This window comes from Ranitomeya imitator, chromosome 6, assembly GCF_032444005.1.
Source record: "Ranitomeya imitator isolate aRanImi1 chromosome 6, aRanImi1.pri, whole genome shotgun sequence".
Lineage (NCBI taxonomy): Eukaryota > Metazoa > Chordata > Amphibia > Anura > Dendrobatidae > Ranitomeya > Ranitomeya imitator.
This window is the reverse complement of record NC_091287.1, coordinates 63,309,203-63,332,759: the sequence shown is the minus strand read 5'-3', so window position 1 is coordinate 63,332,759 and position 23,557 is coordinate 63,309,203. Positions and strand designations below refer to the sequence as shown.

The window sequence follows — 23,557 nt, the reverse complement described above, 5'->3', positions numbered from 1 at the left end:
ATGTTATCATGAAGCTCCTAGATCTTTAGTTACTGTATAAAGAGTTCTAAATGAACTCTTCACATACAAGTATGTTGGTTTCGGCATCATCTTTAATTAAGGTCCTGAGTTATGTCCCATCATCATACAGGGTTCCATCTTCTAGGCGTTGAGCTTTTTGGAAAAGCCATGTCCTTACTGTCTAAATTGCTTACACTTTAGAAAGTATACAAAAACAAAACTTTTCCTGGAACTTTATAGAGTTGCTCATGTTATTTCAGCTGAGTGAGCACCACTCACTTCAGTGGAGCAGAGTTGCAATACCATTGCTAACCAGTTGCTGTTGAGGCAGGCAATTCACTAATCTTGGATTTCGGTGACTTGGAAATCTTTTCAGGTGTGACTATACAAATGAACATTGTAATTTCTAATACAGAATGAGGATGTCAAAATGAATGAATTTTGAACCCAACTAGTTATCCAAATACAGTGGGGAACATAAGTATTTGATACATTGCCGATTTTGCAGTTGTTGCATTCTCACCAAGCTGTTTGCCTGTTGTCCTGTAGCCCATCGCAGCCTTGTGCAGGTCTACAATTTTGTCCCTGGTGTCCTTAGACTGCTCTTTGGTTTTGGCCAAGGTGGAGAGGTTGGAGAGTCATTGATTGATTGTGTGGACAGGTGTCTTTTATACAGGTGCAATTAATACAGGTAATGAGTGCAGAGTAGAAGGGCTACTTAATGAAAAACTAACAGGTCTGTGAGAGCCAAAATTCTTACTGGTTGGTAGATGACAAAATACTTATTTTATGCAATAAAATGCAAATTAATTATGTAAAAATCATACAATGTGATTTTCTGGATTTTTTTTAGATTGTCCCTCACAGGTGAATTGTACTTACAATAAAAATTACAGACCTCTCCATTCATTGTAGGTGGGAAAACGTCCCCACTATATCACTATATCAGCTGAGTTTCTGCCCCCCAGACTGCTGTCACAATTGACCAATCAGCCAAGGCGATCACGTTGTGGTGCAAGGGTGCAGCGTTTGTGCCCATGCGATCAGGGATGGTGTACATGTTCAGCATTCTGCGAGAGCGACATCCCACTGATTGTCATACATGTATGTCATTTTGCTGGAAGGGGTTAATAACCAAATCTGGTAATATGTAGCATCTCTAAGCATTTACGGCATGTGATCATTAGCGGTGACATTGAAGGGTTTTACATTCTTTTCTTCTGCAAAGTTATGGAGTGTTTGAGAATATTTTAGATTTATAGCTGGAAATTGGACACGGTTACGCTTTCTCGATTTCCTAATCCCTTTGCACTTACCGTTGTACTTTATACTAAGTAACAATATTATAACACTTTTATTACAGTGTTTCTAGTGCTGTTTACTTTTATTGCTTTATATCATTAAAATATTTCTCTGCCATAATTTCAATGGACGATGAAGTCACTAGGAAAAAAAAAAAACACTAACTCCATCAGCTCAGTCTACTTTATGTGGGAAATAACCACAAATATCGTTAAAATGTCAATGACTATAAGGAAAAAATACAGACATTGCTTTCATTCTGGAACTACTGTGTTAATCAAAGCTTTTCGTGCTAGAAGAGAGAGAGAAAATAGACATTTTGATCCTATCGGTTGACAGACAGCACTTAACCCAGATTTAAATAGCGCTGAGACAGGCAGGGGAAATGGCGAACTCGACAAGGTAGTTTTCTCTAATAAAAAGGATATGATCACATTCACCAAAAAGGAAAGATAGTCTACCAGAACAACAATTTTCACTATACTGTCAAACTGAGTACACAAGGGAGAGGACAGATGGAAATATTGTCCTTCTGTGTTCTAAGTGTTGTTTTCTTGTAACATTAAAGCACTAATGTCTAAAAAATGTGAGAAAATCATCAACGGTAAAAACAACACTACATTTAAGAAATGCAATGTGTATAGCCAATTAAATCTTTGAAAGTCTAGCTTGACACCAGGCATTCATGATTTAGGCACAGGAGCGACATCTCCCAATCTGGACTCAGCAACACTATGATAAAGACCCGAGCTGGGTAGAAACGTTGATTTATGTCGTATACGTCCCTGCGCTTTTAAAATGTTGGATGACACGTCTGCACATGGAATAAAATGCTTGCACCATTGAAATAAGAGGGAGGGGTGAATTCTCTCTCCATAGACTGAGTCTTTCATAATGGATCCAATGGAGGTTTGAATGACATGGTGGAGATGTCAAACGGTGGCGTATAAGGTGTGGGGTCTCATGACCAAGTTACAAACAAGATTTTTATCACAAACAGTTAGCCACAAACCATTAAAAAAACTGGAATAAGCCCCTTCTTTCCTGATGACCCATAGAAGCCCAATTATCTGCATTTAAAAACCATTAAAAAACCTGGAATAAACCCCTTCTTTACAGGGGACCCATAGAAGCCCAATTAGTTGCATGTAAAAAACCATTAAAAAACCTGGAATAAGTCCCTTCTTTCCAGGTGACCCACAGAAGACCAATTAGCTGCATGTAATTACATGTACAAGGCATATTTAGGCAACCATAATCGGATGTAGGTGTCATTTTTTTCTCCAGAAATAGTATGACACTGTATTTGGGGCCACTATAAATACAGCACAGATAATTAAGACAATGTAGTAGAGATACCACAAAAACCACGCGCAATATTACCATTGAGTGGCAGGTTTTTTTGCATGGTAATCCCCACCTCATCTGCACCATCTGAATAGGTATATAAACTGGTTGTTTCATGAAGATAAGCGCTGTCCATATACACTATTAGAGTATATCGACATAATGTTCAATCAGATATTTTCCACGGAACCATAGAGTTATACGGGGAGTGCCATCAAATTCTCAGAGGCAAATTGTGCATTTTTTTTTCCTTGGATGGTCATGGTCCATGTTGGTCCGAGGAAAAAATCGGATATGTGCATAGCACATAGAATAACATGGGGACGAGTGCTATCTGCCGTTTCCATCATATGATTTTACAGTTGTGCCCTAACAATAACAAACTGTAAAGGATTGTCTTGAGTCTTGATTTAGATATGTCCAGGGAGGATCTCTCTCTAATTGATCCAAGTAATCACTCCAGATAGTGGAGCCTGTGTAACGGAAGGTTCTGCCTCCAAATTTTGCAAGCTGGCTCTTGGATTTGGTAAGGTTATTCCAGCCTGCTTATCTGAGTGGTCATCAAGGATCTTCTGTAGAACCTTCAAGTAGCTGAGGCCTAAGTTCTTCATGGCAAATTTTAAAGGTTATTCTCCATTTTACGGTCAGCCTTTGCATTGTGAAAAGGATATTGGAGTATGACGAGGTTGATTGATTATTACCTTGGACTAACTGAAGGCGCTGTATTGCCTTGTCTAAAAAGCCTACCTTTAGGGAAATATAGTAGCCCAGCTGGGAGGTTGAGGGCATGCACCAGTGATGAAAGGTTTGCTTCACTGAGATATTTAATTTTGGCAATGAAAAATTAAGCTTTATGATGGCCACATTTGGCTCCTGAGAGACTACAAGCATTATTAACTACATCCAAATTGCGTACCTGAGCTTTGAAGGGTTGTGTTTCTCAGAGATAGAGGTGTTTGGGTTGAAGCTTGCAACGGATATTTATTGGTTGCGTCCTCTGTCTGTCATGGAATCCAAGTCGCTGACTGGTCTCGCCAGCTGCCTGTCATGGCTGCCGCGACCAATCAGCGACGGCCAGAGTCCAATTAGTCCATCCCTACTCCCCTGCAGTCAGTGCCCGGCGCCTGCTCCATACTCCCCGTAGTCACCGCTCACACAGGGTTAATGCCAGCGGTAATGGACCGCGTTATGCCGCGGGTAACTCACTCCGTTACCGCCGCTATTAACCCTGTGTGACCAAGTTTTTACTATTGATCCTGCCTATGCAGAAGTAAAAATAATAAAAAAAATAAAAAATCATTATATACTCACCTTCGCGACGCTCCGGTGACCGCTCCATGCAAGCGGCAGGTTCTGGTGCTAAGGATGGTATGCGACAAGGACCTGCCATGACGTCACGGTCATGTGACCGCGATGTCATCACAGGTCCTGCGCACCTGCGCGAGAAGGACCTGCCATGACGTCACGGTCATGTGACCGCGACATCATCACACCCTGGGACCGGAAGCTGCCAGGCGACAGAACTACAAGGGGCCCTCGGATCGGAAGGTGAGTATATGTTTATTTTTTAACCTGTGACATACGTGGCTGGGCAATATACTACGTAACTTTGTGCTGTATAGTACGTCGCTGTGCAATATACTACGTGGCTCTGTGCTGTATACTACGTCACTGGGCAATATACTACGTAAGTGGGCAATATACTACGTGGCTGAGCAATATACTACGTGGCTGGGAAATATACTACGTAACTGGGCAATATACTATGTGGCTGAGCAATATACTACGTGGCTGGGAAATATACTACGTAACTGGGCAATATACTATGTGGCTGGGCAATATACTACGTGGCTGGGCAATATACTACGTAACTGGGCAATATACTATGTAACTGGGCAATATACTACGTGGCTGGGCAATATACTACGTCACTGGGCAATATACTATGTGGCTGGGCAATATACTACGTGGCTGGGCAATATACTACATGGACATGCATATTCTAGAATACCCGATGCGTTAGAATTGGGCCACCATCTAGTGTACCATAAATTCCACATATTTTTTTCAATCTTTGTATTAATATATCATGGTTAACTGTATCAAATGCTGCAGAAAAAAAGTCTATGTCTATGTCTAGTCTATGAGAATTGATCAGGTTTATGACAAACCACCATTACCTCTCCACAACTGTAACAGTACATTACTGAAGGTCTGTTTAGACCGAAATGTTTATTGGTACTACCCAATAAATTAAGCTGCATACACTTAAGTTGAGTGCCAGGTTCTCTTTATATTTATGTCACATGGTGTGGGAACTTACCTGTGCACCCTTTCAGTAGTGCTCACGTCTTATTTAATTACAAGTTCATAGACACCAAACATGTCTAGGTTCTTCTTAATTTAAGTGGTGAAAAAAAAATCCAAACTTTGCTTTAAAAAAAGTGTCATTTTCCTAGACATTTAGCGTCTCCACTTTTCGTGATATGGGGTTGGGTGACAGCTTATTTTTGGGCACCGAGCTGACACTTTTATTGATACCATTTTGGTGTAGACACGATCTTTTGATCGCCAGTTATTGCATTTTATTGCAACCAAAAACAACATAATTCTGGCGTTTTGGATTTTTTCTTGTTACGCCGTTTACCGATTGGGTTAATTCTTTTTTAATATTGATAGATGGGAAAATCCTGAACGCGGCGATACCAAATATGTCTATGTTTGATTTTTTTATTGTTTTATTTTGAATGGGGCGAAAGGGGGTGATTTGAACTTTTACATTTTTAAATTTTTTTTAAATATTTTTAAAAACATATTTTTTTTTTTACTTTTGCCATGCTTCAATAGTCTCTATGGGAGAACAGAAGCTGCAGTTGTTTGATCGGCTCTGCTACATACAGGCGATGATCAGATTGCCTGTATGTTGCAGAAATGCTCACTTGCTATGAGCGCTGATCCCTGGGCAGCGCTCATAGCAATTCGGCTATGACAATCATAGAGATCTGCTGGAGACGTCTGGTTGTCATGCCGACCCATCGGGGATCCGCGATCATGTGAAGGGGTTAATGAAGGGCGGGATTTCTGATGCGTTTACCGGAAGCACAAGGTAAATGCCCCTGTCAGAGGCATTTAACAGGTTAACAGCCGCGGGTGGATCGCGATTCCACCTGCGGCTGTTAGAGGCACATGTCAGCTGTTCAAAACAGAGCCTACTTTCGTTTTCATAATTTCCTCAACTCAGTAAGACCTGAACTCCAGTTCACCCTTACCTGGGATTTGACAAAAATCTCATTTCTGGACACGATGGTTACTAAAAACAATAGGGGTACACTGGAGTCTGATATCTTTACCAAACCCACGGATTCAAATAACCTTCTGTTGTACACTAGTTGTCACCCAAGATCCACTAAAAACAGTCTACCACGCTCCCAGTTTCAAAGGGTTAAGAGGATCGTGTCTGATGAGAATTTACTTGAAATTCGTCTTAAAGAAATGTCAGAGAAATTCCTGGATAAGAATTATCCAAAACAACTCCTTAATACCGAAAAACAGAGAGTCCTAGGTTCAGTATCCACCCGTAATCCATCCATCAAACCTGAACGTATTCCGTTTGTTCATACTCATCACCCGATAATGCCTAAACTATATAATATCATTAACAGACACTGGCCACTTCTCCACAGGTCATACCCTGGCATTGAAGCTTTCAAAAACCCAGCACTGATGTGCAAAAGAAAACCACCCAATCTTAGGAATCAGTGGGTAAGGGCCGACATTGGTAGCTTGACGAAACAGCCCAAACAGAGATTCATTGGCTCTAAACGGGTAGGGACATACCCATGTCTAAGTTGTGCATGTTGCTCTAATGTCATTAAAGGCGAGGATATTGTCCACCCCCATTCCGGTAAGCGATACAAGGTGAAGGATTTTTTCACATGCGAATCAAATTTTGTGGTATATGTGGTTAAATGTCCCTGCGGTTTAGTTTACGTAGGTGAAACGACACAACACATCCGTGACCGCATATCGAACCATTAATCCACAATTAGGTGCAAAAAGACATGGTTACCCATACCGGATCACTTCATAACAGCCAAACACTCCATTTCACAACTAAGATTCCAAGTTGTGGAACAGGTAGAAAGACCCAGGAGGGGCGGCAATCACGTCAAGCTACTTAAAGAGAGGGAGGCCTACTGGATACACACACTACAAACCCTCACACCAAAGGGCCTCAACAGGGAATTGGATCTCGTGACTTAGGACCCCTGGTTGAACTGCTGAGTCAGTCATATTTTGCTATAATATTTCCGTGCAAACATGTTGTCTATATGTATAATTGTACATGTGTTATAACTTAGTGGTGGATGTGATTATTATTTGTTTCTTCAGATCTAACCTTGTATTAATTCTTATAGATGCACTGAGCCAACTATCTATTTCTTACACCTGCCATGGGTAAGTTACAAAGTCTCCCGGTTTTATTATTTTTTATTTTTATTTTTATTTTTTTATTTTTATTTTTTCTTTATTTTTATTTTTCTTTATTTTTATTTTTACGTCTAGTTTCATTTCATTTCATTTTCATTTCATTTTTTTTTTTTTTTCCAATTCGACATTTATTTCTGGCTCAAGTTGGCTCCCTGCAGTTTTACTAATTGTTCTATGCTTTCTCCCCATTATTCTTACTGATATGCTTCTTTTACAAAAGACACTCTTGCATCTTATACCCTTTCCACTCCTCTCTTTTCTCCCCCCATTCGCCACACCTCCTCCCAGATGACAGGCAGGGAGTGTTCCACACCTCCCTTGAGATACCTAGCAACTGCGCAGCACATTACAGAGACTCCAAGCCTCTCTCTCATTCCCCAGTGTGCTGGCACTATTCATTAAGGGCTCACATACAGCGTTTCACACCTCCCTTTGGGAGCTGCAGCCTCAGTTTGAATAGGTGCTATAAATAGAGGCACTATTTCCCATGCAGACACACACGCCCACAGAAGCAGGAAGACCTGACACCACAACAATAGGAGGTTGGTGACTCATCTGTTTTTTCTACCAGGACCCCACTACTTTTAATCTTGTATCTTCTCACAAGGAACCCTCTCTCCTCTTTATTTGCAGCCCTTAAAGGGACCACACTTCTTATTTTTCACACTATCTAGAAAACGCAGGTCAGTGCTTCTCCATATCATGTCCACCACTGGGTATAACGTTACTTAATTTTGTACCTATTTTGTCAGCTTCACTGGTCAGACTGGACCTTGTTTCCAGTCTCTACAATAGAACTTTATGTTAGCGACAGCACCCCTAATGGACCTTGTGTAGGTTATCTATTTTGACAGCGCTATCTCATACAGATACTTTTCAGATGGGATCCTTATTGTATATAGTTTTCTGTAAATAATGATTGTGTTCATCTGGTTTTGTCTTTATGTAAAGCACCCCATATGTATATAACACTAATTGTTATTTGTGTTTGATTACAGTTTGAGAAAGACCCGAGGCAGGGTTGAAACGTTACTACTTCGTTTATACTCCCTGCTGTGTGTGTATATATATGAAAATTTTGTCTCAACACATGTGAATAAATACATCACATTTTTGCAAAGATATACCATAAGAGTGCGGCTGATTTTTCTATTATAAAGTTACAGTCTGACTGATTAATGGAGTCTATGGACAGGAGTCTTTTATGACTATGTAAGACAGCTGTCTTTAATGCAGGTAACGAGTTGATTAGGAGTGTCTAACTGGTCTATAGGAGCCCAAACTCTTAATGGTTGGTAAGGGGATCAAATACTTATTTCTCACTGCAAAATGCAAATAAATGTACATTATATAATTTATACAATGTAATTTTCTGGTTTTTATTTTTGATATTCTATCTCTCAATGATAAAATTAACCTGCCCTTAAAGTTATAGACTGTTCATGACTTTGTCAGTGGGCAAACTTACAAAATCAGCAAGGGATCAAATACTTATTTCCCCCACTGTATGTCTCATATACTGACATGTTCTCAGTGAAAGTGAAGATTCACAAAATAAACATGCACAATATATCAAAATATGAAACTTTGCACAAACATACTATTGTGATGTATAGTAGCAGCAATAATAATAATAATAGCCCTAAACAAAATCTGCATAACAATAATGTGCTAAGAAACATCAGAGCTTCCTTCCATGACGTCTGTGGGTAAGGTAGTAATTTTGTTATACGGAAACTGCATTAAGCAGCACGCACTTGTCAGAATACTTTTCTGAAAAATCGGACTTAATTGATTTGCGATACAATATTTGCTTTGTTATGAAAGATGCTTTTGTACTAGAAAGTGACAAAATGCAGCTTTGCTACAAATCTGACAGCACTGGGTAGTTATTGAGCAAGGTGTAAATTGAGTTTTCAGAATGCCGCTTGATGTGAAAATTGCCACACAACGTCCTGACATTTTACATTTGGATAATGCTTTAACATGCTTATTTGTATTCTGAATTTTAATATTAAGATAGCGCTCATTACTTCTTTTATCTTTTTTTACATTTTCGAACCTTTAAGAAACAAAAAAAAGTGACTCACAAAAAGAAACAATGACACAAGCAATATCTCTAAGATTCCCTTCTAATATGCTGATAAAGGCATCCACAATGTTTAGAGCTGCAAAACTTTCTACATTAATCTGAATTATTTAAGGTATAGAGTAAAGGCAGACCATGCCTTCAGGCCAGTGCCTATATACAGTAGTGTTTGAGAAGCAATTCCCATCATACGTGCCATTTATTGGCATAGTTTAATGCATGCATTCAATGTTTGATGTGTAGCTCCCTGTCGGGGCACATTGCACCCGTATTCCTTAATTCTCCGATACATCATCATAAGTGAGATCATTCTTTTTATGAAATGGAGTGACGTGACTGGGTTGGCCTCAGCGTTTGAGAATATGGCAATACGTTACATTTGCACTACAAATTCTGTTCTTTTGTTCCGAATTAAGAACAGAAAAATGTAAACTATTGCGGGGGATGGACCTGGCAAACGATGGGCAGAAATGGCACCAAATCTGTCCAAGGTAGCCTTTTTTGGGTTGACGACTTCTGACAGACTTCATAGAATATCTGGGCCATAGACGTAATAGAATGACCAGCCTTTTGCCATCATTTACGCACTGGACTTTCTGACCAAAATAAAGAACATGTTAGTACAGTTTCCTCTTCCGGTTTTCCTAGAATCAGCAATGTCAATGGCAAACCATCCGGATAGGTGGCTGCATGAATACAGAAAAGAACGCAACGCTGTTTATACCTACTCCTTAGACATATGTATTTACTATCATGTTGGATCTTTGTTGAAACTATGGAGAGTAGCAAAACGACTCAGGCCAGAGTAGCTCCAGCCCCTAGGTGGGTCCAGGGATGCCCACCTTGACGTAGAGGTATTTCTCTATGATTCTGCAAATTGAATGGTGACCATTTGCTTTTCTTATTTTGAATAGTCTATGTGGCTTAAGGTTTTAAGTGATTACAGTTCTACCACATATTTTATTGACACCAACGCAACTAAAAATCTTGGCTTACCCTTGCTAAAATTATGCTCTCCTGTGAAAATCATGGCTATTGATAATACACCTTTCACCCAGGGTGTGGTTACGATTTTTACCAAAGAGGTGTCCTTGCTTATTAATACCTTATATTTTGAGTCCACTTTGTTTTGTATTTTGAAGACCTGGTCATAAGAATGCCCCAGCTGTGTAAAAAAAACCTGTTTATTGACTGGCATCAGGAACCAGGGTGATACTGTAGGTTGGAACTCTGAGTGTCAAAATAAAGGTATTTCTTTATCTGTGAACTAATCTAAAGAAGTACCCAGTGATTTACCTGAAATATTTGGAAATTTTGCATTTGGATGTTTTTTCTGTGTCTGAATCAGAAAAATAACCCTCACAGAGAATTTATGATTGTCCCATTGATCTGGTACTAATCTACTTACCCAAAGGTAAAATATATAATCTTTTGAATACAGAATTTCAGGATGTAAAACATTATATAGCAGACAGTCTGCAAAAGTGATTAATCACACCGTCCATGTCACCAGTAGGTGCAGTTTTCATTTTTGTTGGTAAAAAAGATGGTGGTCTCAGACCATGTATTGACTATCAGCAACATAACAAGATCACAATAAAAAAATCAGTATCCTCTGCCACTCATCTCTCATAACCAGCTGACTCAACAAACTTGATTTTAGGGGGATTTATAACTTAATCTGGATTAGAGGAGATGAATGGAAGATAGTATTTAACACAGCTGAGAGTCACTATGGATATCTTGTGATGCTTTTTGGGCTAAGTAATTGCCCCAGTTGTTTTTCAAAATTCTGTTAATAACATTTACCCGATCGTGACTCACACATCCAACATGTATTTAGGGGTCAATATATCCAAATGTTTACGCCAGATTGTGAGAGTGAAACACGTTGAAAAATCACAACATTTTGCACAATGTGAAGTTGATATAATAAGGAGAAGGGTGCACTCAAGCCGTACACAGAAAATACTACAAGGCGTGCAGAGCCAAGTCCAATGGTATATAACCTGAACAAGCGAAGAGAAAAGAAAGGACTAACCAAAAGGCTCGCACAACCATATACAATATGAAATACAAAAAATGTTTATTCAAAACACCACAGCACAAAAGATAAAAACATTAAAAACACAATATCCTGTATAAATCACCCACATATAATTATATATACCAGTAGGAATTAAATCCAAATAGCTGTATCACAGATATCGTATAATGGACTAAGTTAGGCACCAGGTATAATACCTCAGATATCGTGGCGGCTAAATCGAAAGCCCACATAAATACATAAATACATAATAACTCCGCTGTACAGAAAAACCCCCTAAATAGAGTCTGGATGAATAGGTAAATATCAACAAGGTGTAAACCTATACAGACCTAGAGGGTGACAAAACGTCAAGTTGTAAGTCAGTTAATTGGCGGAGGAGCTAAACCGTCACCCATACCTCAATCAACCATGGGGTCCTACAAAAGAGTCCAAGCCTACATGTCCGGCATGTGAATACACAAAAGTGGGGTGAAAAGAAGACGCGTCTTCTTTTCACCCCACTTTTGTGTATTCACATGCCGGACATGTAGGCTTGGACTCTTTTGTAGGACCCCATGGTTGATTGAGGTATGGGTGACGGTTTAGCTCCTCCGCCAATTAACTGACTTACAACTTGACGTTTTGTCACCCTCTAGGTCTGTATAGGTTTACACCTTGTTGATATTTACCTATTCATCCAGACTCTATTTAGGGGGTTTTTCTGTACAGCGGAGTTATTATGTATTTATGTATTTATGTGGGCTTTCGATTTAGCCGCCACGATATCTGAGGTATTATACCTGGTGCCTAACTTAGTCCATTATACGATATCTGTGATACAGCTATTTGGATTTAATTCCTACTGGTATATATAATTATATGTGGGTGATTTATACAGGATATTGTGTTTTTAATGTTTTTATCTTTTGTGCTGTGGTGTTTTGAATAAACATTTTTTGTATTTCATATTGTATATGGTTGTGCGAGCCTTTTGGTTAGTCCTTTCTTTTCTCTTCGCTTGTTCAATGTGAAGTTGAGTGACAATTTTGCAACTTTTGGTACTTTCGGGCCAGCTCTGCCAAAAAGGGTGGAATTGGAACGAGATGGGTGAATTGCAATGTGTCTAATTCATTACCAGATGTGGAGTACCTTACGGCAGAAATCCCTGACTGAGTAAGAGTGCTGTTGAGGAGAATGGAGGTGCACGTCTCTGATGCGTCTAGTAAGTTAAGTGGCACACACTCCTTCATTAAGACTGACATGTACAATGCTGGCATGTACTGACATGTCCTGGCATCTACTGACTTGTCTCTGTGATTTTTGCACATATTTTAATGGGTACGTATTCCATCCATGACAAACATGGATAGAATATCTTCGTGCAACGCACACATCAGTATGAGGCCATACTCAGCTGCATCCAATTCCCTGCTTGTCATGAAAATATACGTCTGCAAAGAAATATTACAATATCAGTAATTGTGAATAGTTGGCAATCAAGTAGATCTTTGGTGAATGGTGTAATTTTCTTAAAGGTACCAAACATAAAATCATGGTCATCACAGATCACAAAAATATGACCTCTTGAAAACAGCCAAAACACAAAAATTTGATGTTGTGGTAATATTCAGACCCGATTCAAAATAATGTAAAAGCAGACACCCTTTCCCCAAATTTCTGTTCGTATCAGACTCAGGATACTGAATAGGTTTCCACTCTTGCTGAGGGTAGATTTGTGTTTTCTGTTTCTCTACATCTGACTCAAAAGATGTGTACGGTAGGTCTCAAAATCTTGCCCTGGACAATATTCCCCTTAAAACATTTTTGTCGCTCCTTAGTTTTGTCCTTAGTTTTGTAGGATCCCAATGATTCAGAACTCACAAGTTACCCTAAGATTAATAATACACTTCACTTGTAGCCAGGTAGTTTTGGTGGCCGACTATAATTCGGGACTGTAGGGAATATGTGCTCGCAGATGGAATTTGTGTAAGGCCGAAATCCCCCCAAACTCCTCCTGTCAGACTATTCTAGTCCTTACCTTTTCCATAAAGTCTCCACTTCTGATACCACCTCTACATGGATGGGTTTTACTACTGATCTGCCGTTCTCTGATGGGAAAATTGAAATTTCGGTGGTGGTTGACAGATTTAGCAAAAAATGTCACATTGTCCCTCTGTCCAAATTATCTATCTCACAAACCTTAAGTGAATTTATTCATCAAACATATCGTTTGTCTACATGCTATTCTAAAAAATATTGTTTTCGACTGAGGTACTGAGTTATTTTCCAAAAAATCATTGGATAGGTTAAACCTTATTTGGTCTAACATCAGAGAGAACTTTGGCCAGCCAGACCTCATCTGCCAATAAGTGACATTCTAATTAGTCACACTATGATCAAAGTTGCAAAAGATTTATAATTATCATATGGTGAGAGGGTCTCTGTAGTATCTGGTTCACTAAACAGGATATGGTCCAGGGGAGAGATCCTGGGTTCCGGCTAGTAATATTAATGCCAAGAACATAATTAGGAAATGGTATTTTTCTTTTCCTGATAAGCCTGGACCACATAGTCCAAAGGCCCCTTGTAAAATGGGGGATACTGTTACACCTCTGGCCAGACCTGCTCCAGTGATGTCTGCCTATGTCGCCATGTATCACCGTATTCATCCTGTGAGAGGTTCTGGTGATAGAGAAGATGTTATGGCGCTGTACATCCAGGTATACTGGTGTGGCTGGGATCTGTGTCAGGCAGAATGGGTGTGTGCTGTCCAACAGCTCAGCATATGCAATCATATGCAATTGTTGCGGCCAATTGAGCAGCACTACGCCCTACTTAAAGTCACAAAAAACTGCTAGGCATTGCCAGGTATAACTTAAATATCTCTTGGTAACTTGTTGTGTTTCATCTTGTTCTGTTTTTGATCCCAACCCACCTTGTGATCCTGACTTTAAATGTTCTAAATTCATACTGACTCTCATCCCTGGCTAGCCTGACTTTGCCTTCACTGTCCAACAGGTATCTGACCTCAGTTTTTACCCTGACTACGGTTTTGTCTTCTGATTCTGGCCCTGGTTCTGTCTGTTGTGATTGATCTGACTGGTTTGAACATTCTTGCCTCGGGCTTGCTCTTCCGGCCAACAGATACTCTGTGGATGAGGCAGACTGAGGCGGCCCTGTTGAAAGTCTAGATCCCTAAATAGGTGTTGAAGGGTGAGAATGAATGAGAATTGACAAGTATCCATTGACCCCACATCAGTAGTGCTTTTCACCTCCTGATAATAAAGTTAAAGTCACTGACTAAGTCCTTGTTCAATTCCAACATTGATTGCAAGGTTAAAAGGTGAAAGCCAGGGTTCCATTGGGATCTGCTAAAGACAGTGGCTTTAGCCAATTCTGTCTGAAGTTGCCTTTTTGGCGCTGATGACATCTGAGAGACATAAGGCTAAATAAGTTAAATGGTTCAAAATCGTTATTCTAATCCAACTGCAAAAAAAATCCAACTCTATTTAGGTAAAAAAAAAAAACCCAAAAGGTGTTAGGTGTTTATATCCTCTAAACACTAAAACATGTTTAGGTACCCAGTGCAGTATCTAGTAAATACAGGGCCAAGGGGCTTAGCTGTTTTGCAAATTATTAAAATATAAGCACAAGTCCTTCACAAATGGTTACCTTTGGTCTACTTTACATAATTTTCTATTATGTAAATCCATATGCAGCTAGTCCTGCAGGCCGCCAACTGACGCCTTAACTATCAGTCAGTCAAATGGGATATAATCAACAATTATGGAGGCAATTTTAGGTTAAGTATGTTTTATCGAGCTTTATTAATTGAATATTCAGAAGCCATAACATAAAAATTGTTAGGTCATTATTGGTCAAAGGTGCCTTTTATATAGTTAACTTGTTAAATAGTCCAATATGTCCAAGCTCTGACTACAACAGACCTTGTCAGATGACCACTGGAGATATCCAACCAAAGACACTGATAGTGTGGAATTACTTAAGACAAACGTCTTGTTCTGATGTCAAACTGATGTAAAGCACCATGACAGGTGTTCCATCTCACTGCACTTGTGAAAGAAATACTTTCCACCAGTTCAGAGATAAAACAAACCATAAGGCAGCATAAAAAAGTGCAATAATTTGAGGGACGCGAATGTGTAGACATGAAGTCTATGTTCTACAATACAACGCATATACCTTATGTATTTTATGATATAACTCTATAAATGAAAAATGCCTAAAACCTGACCCTCCCTTTCAGTTAAAGTTCAATATTCCCTTATGTCCTAGGTTTGTACCCCCTTCCAGGCAATGTATATCTGGGACCCTGATGATCCCTGTATATCTAGCACATTATCTGGTGACATTTACCAACCTCACCAAGAGCGTTTTGCAAGACATTTGTATCCCATAGGAACATTGCATTGTCTACCCTACAGTCAATGTTTTAGAGCCAAAAATAATAATTACTTTCCTTTCATGCAATTTTTTTTTTAATCTGGACAAAATGATTGACAAGTTCAGGACTCCGGGTTATCCTTGCTATCTTTACAAAGCACAGCGCCAACAAATTAACCTGATCCCTCGAGATCTTCTTATGCTACATAAAAAGCAAAAAGAAAGGTTGAATTGAATTTCTTGCACCTTTTATTCCAGCAATTAACCTGCTTTTTTGCACAGATAGACGGGATCACAGAAGTGCACCTGTTTCCTCGCAGTAATGTAATTTTTTGCTGAGCTGAATGTGTGGTCATATAATCGAACAACAGTTTTGGTGGGATTTGTAAGGAATTGCACTTCTCATATAGTGTGTGACATAACATGGGATAATGAATGGTACATGGAGGCCGTATATGTCTTTATGCTGCCTCTGCAAATGCAGTTGGGCTTTTTGCACAGATCATCATGAGATTCGCAGCAACGAAAATTAAAGCAAAAATTACAATAATCACACAGTGTGACTATAGACGTAATATTGAGATATGGAGTTGATAATGTAGAAAGCATGAATGCCGAATTTATAAAGCATTTTGCTGCAATTTCATGCATGTTTTTTTCAAAAGTTCGGGAAATGGATTCATTTTTTTTAAAGAACTTGTCCATGACTTTAGCATTATTAGCCTATCCTTAGGATAGGTCATCAATGTCTGATCGGTGGGTTGGTGACACAGAGTAACTTCGCCAATCAGCTCTTTCCGGTGTCGAATGTGGTTGGAACCGCTTAGTTACAGCGATGCACAGCTCCGCAAACGGAATAGTGGCTGTCGCTAGATACTGCACATCCACCCCCTACACTGACATCAGGTACAGCTGATCGGCGAGGGTGCTGAGTGTCACACCCCCGATACCACCGCCGATCAGCTGTTTCCGGTGTCGATGGTGGCCGGAACTGCTTAGTTATGGAGATGCACAACTCCGTCAATGGGATAGTGGCTGTGGCCGGGTACTGCACATCCATCCCTTACACTGACACCAGGAACAGCTGATCGGCGAGGGTGCTGAGTGACACACAAACGGTACCCTCGCTGATCAGCTGTTTCCGGTGTCAATGGCGGCCAGAACTGCTTAGTTATGGAGCTGCACAACTCTGTCAATGGAATAGTGGCTATGGCCAGATACTGCACATCCAACCCCTACACTGATACCGGGAACAGCTGATCGGCGGGGGTCCCGTGTGTCACACCCCCACTGATCAGACATTGATGACCTATCCTATGGATAGGCCATTAATGTTAAAGTCCTAGACAACCTTTTTAGATATGTGCACCAAATCTGCAATGTGTCAGCAACATTCTCTATACTATAAACTACTGTCAGGCAGTCCACAAAGATTTGGACTTAATAAATATTTGGAGAAAGATTTTTGTAAAAGCCCAAAAAGTGTTAAATAAATTAAAAATAAATTAATTTGGTATCATTGTATTAAAGTTTGAATGGTTTCCCTATCTTATAAGTAAGGTACCTTCACACTAAACGATATCGCCAGCGATCCGTGACGTTGCAGCGTCCTCGCTAGCGATATCGTTCAGTTAGACACGCAGCAGCGATCAGAATCCTGCTGTGATGTCGTTGGTCGGGGCTAGAAGGCCAGAACTTTATTTGGTCGCTGGCTCTCCCGCTGACATCGCTGAATCGGCGTGTGTGACACCGATTCAGCGATGTCTTCGCTGGTAACCAGGGTAAACATCGGGTTACTAAGCGCAGGGCCGCGCTTAGTAACCCGATGTTTACCCTGGTTACCATCCTAAAAGTAAAAAAAACAAACATTTCATACTTACCTTCCGCTGTCTGTCCTCCGGCGCTCTGCTTTCCTGCACTCACTGTGAGCACAGCGGCCGGAAAGCAGAGCGGTGACGTCACCGATCTGCTTTCCGGCCGCTGTGCTCACAGCCAGTACAGAGAAGCACAGCGCCGAGGACAGACAGCGGAAGGTAAGTATGAAGTGTTTGTTTTTTTTACTTTTAGGATGGTAACCAGGGTAAACATCGGGTTACTAAGCGCGGCCCTGCGCTTAGTAACCCGATGTTTACCCTGGTTACCGGCATCGTTGGTCGCTGGAGAGCTGTCTGTGTGACAGCTCTCCAGCGACCAAACAGCGACGCTGCAGCGATCCGGATCGTTGTCTGGATCGCTGCAGCGTCGTTTAGTGTGAAGGTACCTTAATGGTATACTATTCGGATAAACTATCCCTTAAAGGTCAAAGGAGTTCAATCACTGGGATCCCCCACCGATCATGAGAATGAAAGGCTTCAATGCTCTTCTGAGCTATATGGCCCCTTGGATGACAACCAGCCGCAGTGCCACTCCATCTTGCTGTGGTGTTTAGTATTCACAGTCAGTAGCTGCATTGCACAGAGAAAATACTAACTAAGTCTTGACCCTTCATTCTTCTGTTCAGAAGGATAACCCTGTTGAATAGGATGTTTTGTAATAACAGCCCCTCTCCATGTACAAAGGAAACACTGATCATGAGCCAAGAGTGTAGATCGTGCAGATAACTGTATTTTCTGTCCAAGTGGATCACACTTGGACCAATGTTATTCTATGGGGCTGTGAACATGTCCAATTTTTTTCCTCGGACTGAGCCTGTCTGAGGAAAGAAAATCTCAGCATGTATGATCTGTGTCCGATATTGGGATCAAACTCTGCCAAGCAAGTCAATGAGTCCATGGAAAAAATCAGACCATACTCAGATGACATCCGAGTGAGGTCCAATTTTCGCAGACTGACAGAATGGAGAAGATGGAAAACATTATTTTCCATCTTTTTCTCATCCGAGATTATCGGATCCCACTCTCATGACACGGGTCACACTCTGATCAAACTCTGATCAAAGTTTGATCAGAGTGTGATTAGGATAATCAGAACTATTCTCTCGGATGAGAGAAAATACCATGGTCAGACCCTAGCCTATGAGGAATTACGGTATCCTCTGATGGAGGTGAGCCCACAATATATTATTACATGGTCGCTGTAGGAGAAATATATGGCCACAAAAGACCTTATGATAATAGTTGATTGCCAGTGATGATACAAACCACAACTTATATCACGTGTCTTATGACCAAATCTTAGATGACCAGGAAATCACTATATCACTGATATCTGCTAGAGCACACAAAAACCAGAGCAATTCTAGTCTTCGTGTAGTGTCAAGTATAAATTGACACGTAGATAGGAAAGAAGAGCAACTATATGTGATGTGCACAGCATGCCATGACAGGTGTTTATGAGGAGCCTGAAAGCAATGGCTGACGTCCATTCGTGCGTTCACCTTCCAGAATACCCAAAGATACGTTAGGTTCATTGTGTGTAACAAAAAGTCTCACTCATTTCTGAGTCACTCAACTTCTTTTCTTATGTTCTGCGCACGTCAGTTATTCCATAATTAGATATTTCTGGAAGCAGTGGGATGCAGTTTCATGCAGTACTCGGAAAAGAACAACTCTGTAAGGAGGTTTTATTCACTCTTGTGATATTTCAAAGTACAATGTAGCAGTTAAAGTGGATTGGTCCCCAGATTTCACAATGCATATTGCATAAATTAGTATATAGATATCGTAAAACTGACGAGGCTGTACAACTTTCTTTAAAAATCCATGTCTGATTGAATGTATATTACAGCACTCCTCTCATTAATGCTTTTATCCTCTTAATATATTACAATCATCTTATTACAGAGCACTGTGTATTTACAATTGCTCATTTTGCCTCTCTACCCAGTAAATTCTGCTTTTTTTTTTTTCCACGTGAATAAAAATTCACTAACTGAATCCTTCTAAGCTCTATGTAGAAACAGGAGGTCAATTTTCACTGTATTAGCCATGAGTCACTGAAAAAGTCCCTGGCAGGGGAAGGAGGGAACAGCTGGGTCATGAACAGCTGACATGTGCCCGCAGTAGCCGCAGGTGGAATCGAGATCCACTCGCGACTATTAACTCATTAAATGCTGCTGTCAAACTCTGACAGTGGCATTTAACAAGCGCTTCCGGCAATCGCGCCGGAAAAACGCCCACCGGTGACCCGCGTCATGTTATCACAGTCTCCGTTGTTTCAACCGGTTCACTTTGTTGCATCAACGACATCAGTCTGTGCAGCATTTCATTTGCTCACCAGGACCAAAGGCTTCAAGGATCCACCTCACTAGCTGAGAATTAACACAGCCATTATGACAGAAACTTTCAACGTAAGAACACCAGCCTCATCAGGTCTCAAATATCTATTTAAATAGGATCTATCACCAAGTCAAAAGTAGCCAATATTTTATCTTATTTTAAAAAAGGCCCATAGCTCCGGAAACATATAGTAGATTTTAAAAAGACAAAAACCGTAACATTCAGGGGAACAGTGGGAATAAAGTTAAAGCTAAAACTGGACACTTTTGAGCTGGTGACATTTCCGTTTTAATGTTGTATGCAACCTGTACTGTGAAGAGCCACTAACAGATTGGCTGGTACTCTGCCAGACCATCATCAGGGCATCTGTGACGCTAGTCACTTCTCACGGCCAAGCCGTGAGTCAGAGTGGTCAAGGAGTCCAAGGTCAGAGGCCAGGAGGGTACATCATTAACAGAAGGAGACAAAAGCGTAGTCATGTAGCGTTCCGAGGTCAGAGTACCAGGAGGATAACGGATCAGAGCTGAAGGGGTTAAACAGGCGGATGGTCAGAACAAAGTCCAAGGTCAGACAACAAATCAAGGCACAGAACTCAAGGCACAGGAGAACAAACCTCACTTGTTGAATGTACGTCTGGCCCCTGAACCAGATTGAATGGCCACACTGTCAATCAAAGTACTGACAGCTTCAGTACGCCCCCACCCCGGATTGGACGGCCGAGCTGTCAGTAACTGCATCCCAGACACCCTGAGGGGTGGAACCGTGACAGCACCCATCAACAGATATGGCGATCAGCTGAACAATGGTCAACTTCAATTAAATAAGGGGTTGCTGATAAGAGAATATTTTCTTTCAAAAGTTGCTTAAAGGATTTCAAAAGGAGGAATTGTAGAAGACAGATAAATTGGAGGTGGAACTGTATGATTATTATCATACTTTTTAGAATAAATATGAAAAAATTACTTTAAGGTAAAATATATTCAGATTTTCTAGAGGTGACCCATATTATAAAAGGTTGCTCTGTACAAAACAAACAATTTTTTTTTTTAAATAATAAAAAACAAAGATGGTGTTTTTGCCCGTAATATTTAAAATATATTAATTATACCAAGTCTAGAACTACAAAAGCGCGGCGGGCTTTGAAGCCAGAATGCTGCGAATGCCGCAGAACTCTTTGAAGTTTCTCATTTCTCAAGTTCCGTACTCATAATACATAAGGGCACTATGGAGAAGATTAGCTCTGACTTTCAAAAGACCTTTCCTTTATGCTGCGACACCCTGACTATTTGTCACTAAAAAGCATCCATGTGTTGGGGACAGTTTTAAATGTGAAACAATTTCACAACAATGTGCGGACCCCCGTTCTCTCTCCTATTGTTACCATTCATTATAATTGATATATTAATTGCATTGTAAACGTAATTGAGATGAGTCAGTGATTGTTATGTTGTCTAAGGGTCTGAACTGCTAGAAGAAGAAATACTAATGAAATGTTTTGTCTTTAATTACACGTGAACAAAGAAAATTAACTCTCAACCCCCATTGTTTCTAGACTAAAGATGGCACTCAGATATATATGGATTTTCCTTACATTCTTAATGACTTATTGGTGACATATTGATTTCATTACCAACTGAATATATGCAAATTGAGTATCCTATCAGTACAGAAATATGTTATTTATCACACAGTAAAGTAATATTGCTAACGCACCACTAGATAAAGACTAATTGACTAAAGGGGTGTGTAGAGAAGTGGCTAATGATAATAACCATCAAGAAGAGAAAACAGGCCACTACATAATCTGCACAGCACCAGTAAGATGTATGAAAAAGGAACAAACTTTATTGGTAACAAATGCTAAAAACAATTAAAACCAATACAAAAGAAACTCCCCCATTAGGCCTGTTCATTGTGCAATATACATATATAACCAAGATAACCCACATGGCACTGCATATATATATATATATATATATATATATATATATATATATATATATAAACAATAATATACTGCTGGGTAGAATATAGAACACACACACTATAATGAGAATACAGATGTTTTTGTGTGTATCCAATCCCGGCAAGTAATAAGACAAAAATAAGGTCCCCTTGGGATTTAATAGGCTGCTCACACGTGGGTGCTGCCCCCAGCATAAGGTCGCACCAGCCCCGATGCACAGTGCAATGTAGCTGCAATAAGGATGCGGATGAAAGAAATGTCCCACAGCCGTGGAGAAACCTGAGAAAACCACAGACAGCACAACGCAAAGGTAGCCCAAGAGTACCCAGATGACGAAGGAAAATAACCTGAACGGCCAGTGGAAGGAACAGGACAAAAAATGGCAGGAGGACCCAACGCGTATCACGGTTGCTAAGACCGCTTCGTCAGGGGAAGTTTTTCCTTACATTCTTAATGACTTATTGGTGACATATTGATTTCATTACCAACTGAATATATGCAAATTGAGTATCCTATCAGTACAGAAATATATTAAAATACACGTTATTTACTAAACATGTAAATGAGTTTTCTGGTGCCGCTTGCTTCCACATCAGAGGTAAGAAGTGCCTATGACGTTACGACCCCACACACCTGCTAAGATGTTCGTCAAGTATCATGCATGTGTTACGTTCAACGATTCTCAAAATGATTTTGAAATTAAAAACTACTTATCAAACATCGATAGTTAGAAACTAGAGATGGGCAGATTGATTAGTGGGACACTTGTCTATTGACCAGGTCAGTAGACTCTGGCCGATGGATGGGAAGCTCACAAATCTCTTACCATCTAAGATCCCCGGAAAGGGTTGTCAAAATCTTCTGATAGACTGGTACAGAGGGAAGAGGACCCTGCCCTTGCGGGCTTACATTCTACAGGATGATGAGGAAGGAGACAGTAGGTTGGGGTTGCAGTAGCTTTGATGGTGTTGAGGTGGCAACGTGGTCATTGCAGGTTGAAAGCTTTCTTGAAGAAATGGGTTTTCAGGTTCCGTCTGAAGGATCCGAAATCCGATAATCAGACGTGTTGGGGCACAGAATTCCAGAGGATGGGGGATATTCGGGAGAAATTTTGGAGGAGATTGGGTTAGGAGCGAATAAGTGTGGAGGAGAGAAGGAGGTCTTGGGAGGACCGGAGATTACGTGAGGGAAGATATCGTGAGATTAGTTAGGAGATATATGAAGGAGAAAGGTTATGGATGGCTTTTGTAGGTCAGTGTTAGTAGTTTGAACTGGATACGCTGAACAATTGAAAGCCAGAGAAGAGATTTGCAAAAAGGGGAAGCAGGGGAGTAGTGAGGAAAGAGATTAATTATTCCGGCAGCAGAGTTAAGGACGGACTAGAGAGGTGTGAGAGTGTTAGAAGCTAGGCCACAGAGGAGGATGCTGCAGTAGTCGAGGCGGGAGATGATTATGGCATGCACATGCGTTCTGGTAGAGTGAGGGTTGAGGAAAGTATCTTATAGTTTACTGCTCGTTGTTTAGATTACCAGCCTGCTCTGACAGCACATCGCTTACAGACTTTTTGCTATTTGGCTTGCAAGCGCTGCTCTGCAACTATCTACAGTATAAAAATACCAAAAAAATGAGTCAGAACATATGTTGGTACAAGTGCAGTGTGTAGAAGCACGTTCACACTGTGGCCATTTAACAGACAAAATCTAAGATAAAAA

At 40.3% G+C, this 23,557-nt stretch overlaps 1 protein-coding gene and 1 long non-coding RNA gene across 2 annotated transcripts in view; one reads left to right on the top strand and one right to left on the bottom strand.

The window, feature by feature from the left end:
* Nucleotides 1-23,557, bottom strand: part of PTPRN2 (protein tyrosine phosphatase receptor type N2) — a 1,178,570-nt gene that overhangs the window by 622,450 nt on the left and 532,563 nt on the right. The window lies entirely within an intron of this gene.
* Nucleotides 7,546-8,264, top strand: LOC138641914 (uncharacterized). The gene is made up of 3 exons (XR_011313961.1): nucleotides 7,546-7,682; nucleotides 7,774-7,823; nucleotides 8,139-8,264. It is a non-coding gene; the product is annotated as an uncharacterized lncRNA (long non-coding RNA).